The sequence below is a fragment of the Trachurus japonicus genome, unplaced genomic scaffold, assembly GCF_045865225.1.
Source record: "Trachurus japonicus isolate A0001 unplaced genomic scaffold, Traja_1.0 AP030532.1".
NCBI classification, from domain to species: Eukaryota; Metazoa; Chordata; class Actinopteri; order Carangiformes; family Carangidae; genus Trachurus; species Trachurus japonicus.
The window spans coordinates 1-4,713 of NW_028220665.1; the positions used below are offsets into that span (position 1 = coordinate 1).

The 4,713-nt window shown below is 40.9% G+C and overlaps 3 non-coding genes across 3 annotated transcripts; all 3 read left to right on the forward strand.

Annotated features, from left to right (window-relative positions):
- Positions 1-50: 50 nt before the first annotated feature.
- trnap-agg (transfer RNA proline (anticodon AGG)) lies at positions 51-122 on the forward strand. The gene has a single exon. It is a non-coding gene; the product is annotated as a tRNA-Pro (tRNA).
- Positions 123-359: 237 nt separating this feature from the next.
- On the forward strand, positions 360-431 carry trnap-ugg (transfer RNA proline (anticodon UGG)). The gene has a single exon. It is a non-coding gene; the product is annotated as a tRNA-Pro (tRNA).
- Positions 432-2,705: 2,274 nt separating this feature from the next.
- On the forward strand, positions 2,706-2,777 carry trnap-ugg (transfer RNA proline (anticodon UGG)). The gene has a single exon. It is a non-coding gene; the product is annotated as a tRNA-Pro (tRNA).
- Positions 2,778-4,713: the final 1,936 nt, after the last annotated feature.

A 4,713-nucleotide genomic window follows, 5' to 3' on the forward strand; every position in this document is an offset into this window, starting at 1 on the left:
CCTAAAAGACATAATTTGAAATTTTGGGGGGATAAAACATGACCATGCAGGGCTCGTTGGTCTAGGGGTATGATTCTCGCTTAGGGTGTGAGAGGTCCCGGGTTCAAATCCCGGACGAGCCCTTTAGTCAAAGACAATGTCTTCACGTGCCACTGTTGAGAACTCAAACCAAACGAAAAGTGTGAAAGGCCGACGCATAGTGTATGAGGGTTCCTGGGTTTAAATCCTGGATGAGCCCTCTGTTACCTGTGATCCAAACATGTTCACTGAAAAAGATCTCACATACAACTCAGTGTCCATGTGAAAACTTTATAGCTGATCCCAAGAGACAGAACTTCCAAATTTTGAGGAATAAAATGGGCTTGTTGGTCTAGGGGTATGATTCTCGCTTTGGGTGCGAGAGGTCCCGGGTTCAAGTCCCAGACGAGCCCTTTGGCAGGTAAGCGCAAAGGAAAATTGACAGCGTAGCATATTTATTGAAGGTTCCTAAAATAAAAGCAACTCACTGTGTTTCACTGACCGACTGAAACAAGTTGCTTATGTACTAACCATTGACTGAGATCTTGTTGGGCACAAGTTACACTGTGATCCAAAACAATATCAGAAGAGGTATATTTGTAATGATATTGTCATTTTCAGGCTCCAGGATCTTGATTTGGATAATTTTTTGGCTGTTTGGGGTCATTGACACTTTGTATAGCTGCTACATGGGGGAAAATGTAAATTTAGACAGAAAATGGATCAAGTGCATCCGCATTGATCAGTTTGGCTCATGGCATTTAATCAACAAAACAAAAGCTCAGGCTTTGGCAGCTGTCTTGAGATGCAGTGTATGGTCAGAAGCTTCTGTGCTTTTTGTCCTGTGTACAATAACCATGCTATTTTACAGTGTTAAAAAAAAGTTAAACTTTCCAAAATGATGTAATATCATGTTTTCTCTTACTCATTTATGTGTTTCCAGATGATTTATTTAGTTTGACAGGGACTGTGGTCTGGCAGGTCTTCACCTGAGAAGCAAGGTATGCTTCAAACCATGTTGAGAAGCAAAGGCCTGCCGTGTTATCTATTATCCATTCAGGCTCTCAGGGTTAATATAAAAATATTATATGAAATTGGATTTTAGGGCATTAGGGCAGTTTTGGTTTGAAATACATTATTTAAAAAAGATGCAATCATTGATGTAGGGTAGCCTATGCCTTAAACAAACCAATGCAATTTGTCATACCAGCTTCATTACCAGTTACATCAGCGTCATGTTTACAGTCAGTCCTAGCAGATGAGCACAAAGCTGAATTTCTTTCCCAGTTTGAGCGTGGAGCAAATATCAAAGGAGCCAACCATGATTCATAATGTTCTCTTTTGCATGTTTGAGTGTTTTATTGTGTGATTAATCATTGTGTTTTTATCCACTTTTAATAGGTTTTTAGGATACAGTATATATATATATATATATATGTATATATATATATGAAGAGTTCATTTGCAAAAGCAGATAAGTGCCATTTTGAAAAAAATTAGCTGAGGCTTTGTAATCATTCTTTGCATAGTGTTGTTTTCAATAAAACTTTATTTTTTTGAGATATGTCTGTTTTGTTACATCACAAAGTCACTCAACTTTGGTTTGACTGATATCACCTTATGTAAATAAAAAAATGAAGATTCTAGAATTTTTTAAAAACGGAGTTATCTGCTTTTGCAAATGAACTCTTCGTGTATATATATATATATATATATATATATATATATATATATATATATATATATGAAGGAAGGTGAAGGACACAGACGATGATTACTTCATTAGCTGCAGGCGTGTGGAGTAAGGACAGTACAGGCACACGGAGCAGGCAGATGAATCGAGAGAAGAGACGGCCGAGGGCAGAAGAAGCTATGAGTTGGAAGCAGCAGAGATCAGGTTCAAGAAGATCGACCTGGAAAGGAAACAGCAGCATCGGCTGAGATAGAACGTCTGAGTCTGGATTGGACAGAGGAGGACACTGTTGACTTTCTGGAAGACAAACAGTGGATTGGGAAGGGGGAGTTGCCAGTTACTGGACCCAAGACATTACATTGGTGGTAATGGTAAGAGACTGTAGCTCACTGAGGGACATTTTGGACCTTTTAGCCTTGTTTAGAACAGGTTTTATTCTTGTTTTTAAAGAGGAACTATGCAAGATTTACACCTAAATTAACCATATTTGGAGTTATTGTGATGGTTATATGACTTGTTACAGGGTGAAAACCAACCTCACAAGATCACCGCCTCCGACCTGGTGTCCCAGATCTCGCCTCATGAGAAGCATGGACGACACTACGACACAAACACGCCCAGTAATCCATAATCTTGTTACCCAACTAGGTAAACATCATCCCCCCTCCCTGAAGAGAGAAGGAAAAACGCGACCAGAACGGGGAAAAAGCAATCGGACTTGCATAATTCATCTTTTAACTCTTTCAGGTAAATATATTTTACTGAAGTGTCCTGTCACACCCTAATCTCAAAAGAAACTGCTACATCTAAGGTCTAGTGGGGAAATTGGTACACTTAACAAATTCCCACAACACTAACGCTGCTTTGGGTCCAGGTTGACTCAGCACTGCAAATGACCAATACACAAGTGTGCATGGCTGATACATCTGAAAGATGGTTATATCCTAAAAGACATCATTTGATGTTTTGGGGGGGATAAGACATGACCACATGGGGCTCGTTGGTCTAGGGGTATGATTCTCGCTTTGGGTGCGAGAGGTCCCGGGTTCAAATCCCGGACGAGCCCTTTAGATTTACACCTAAATTAATCAACTTTGGAGTTATTGTGATGGTTATATGACTTGTTACAGGGTGAAGATCACCGCCTCCGACCCGGTGTCCCAGATCTCGCCTCATGAGAAGCACGGTCTGCTTCACGACACTACAACACAAACACGCCCAGTAATCCATAATCTCTTGTTACCCAACTAGGTAAACATCATCCCATGGATTGCCTTCTCGCTGAAGAGAGGAGGAAAAACGCGACCAGAACAGGGAGAAAGCAATCGGACTTGCATAATTCCTCTTTTAACTGTTTCAGGTAAATATATTTTACTGAAGTGTCCTGTCACACCCTAATCTCAAAATAACTTGCTACATCTAAGGTCTAGTGGGGAAATTGGTACACTTAACAAATTCCCACAACACAAACGCTGATTTGGTTCCAGGTTGACTCAGCACATTGTCTTCCTGTGCAGAAGCAACTTTAGTTGTGAAATTTACATAATGTTCCATGTCTATTTTCAATGGTTGTATGCATGATAAAATTAGCCGAATTCTTCTCACCATTTGGTGAATGTGTTCAACAAATGTTGCTATTGCTAGTTAGCACCCTGCCAATTGCTGTGGAGCATTTGTTGTTGCATTCTGTCTACTTACACTTATGTGCTTTAAGAGATGTGTGGGCACTTAATGTTTCATGTAGAGTAAAATATTTGAGTGTGTAAATGAAAATGAATCAGGCTGACTGGTGTAAAGTGAATGAACTTATCAGATGGGCAGAGACACACAGATTGGTTGGCTCCTACTCTGCTTCCTTTCTACAGGCAACAGACGGCCGTGTGGCGAACGCTCAGCCAACAGCCTCTCATTTTCAGGTGGCACCGTCCATGTTTTCACCAGTTAAGATGACAAATATCGTAAGTGGCAGGTCGTATCTGCCGTCACTAATTGGCTTTGATTCTGCGAGTGGCTCAGTTTCTCTTGTCAGGTTTGTCCTGCTCGATTACTCTAATGGAGGTTCGCTCCTCATGTGGAGGCCGATAAGGACCAGAGAGAGATTCTGCTGATAGGGAAAGAGACTCATCTACACTGGCAGAAAGATAAGAGAGGAGGTATTTCAGTAGGCTATTTAGTTTTGACAATGGTAAAACAGTGTTTGTTGGCAAGACAATGGATCAGAGCCAGTATATTGTGAATAACATCATTATCCGAGCTCCGTTCGGAGCAGTGATGATGGACAAGAGTCTATAAATCATAAGAAAGATGTTTTCAGTGAACAGTGGTTTGAATAGTAGACTCCTGTGGTGCCTCTGTGCTGTCAGTCACTCCAGTTTGGATTCAGACCCACAATTTCTGGCATAGGAAGCAAATGAACCTTTCCATTAAGCCACTGGGGCTGCCTTAGCTTCTTGTTAGAGGTTTTTAATCACTGAGTAATCACCAAAAACCTAAAAAAGAAAAAACACTGAAGCCTAGGGGAGACGGGGGATGGTTGTAACATGGGTCAGTTGTAAGACTTGCAATTTCTTAGGAACATGTTAAAGGGATAGTTCAAAAATTTTGGCAAATTGCTCCATTGCCATAATCCCTATAGTTTTAGAAGTAGGTTCATTACCTTTAATTGTCGGTGCAAGCTATTTTTAGAACGGTGGGGCAGAGCCGCTCAGAGCTACGCTATGGAGGCTAATGGGATTTCTTGGTTTCCCTCATCACACTCACCAAATACACAATCCAACAACTCAAAAATGCTCTAGAGAACGGCAGAGACTGCTTGCCGAAAAACTGCTCCCAACGGGAACGTGCATCAGCGGTTTTGTATGTATTCACCTTGAAAACAACTCAGTCTCATAATGTTCTGTTACTATCTCATAGCGTGGTGAATGTGCAGGTCACAACTTGTCCACCAGAGCGTTTTGGAGTTGTTGGATTGTGTATTTGATGAGTTTGATGAGGGAAACAAA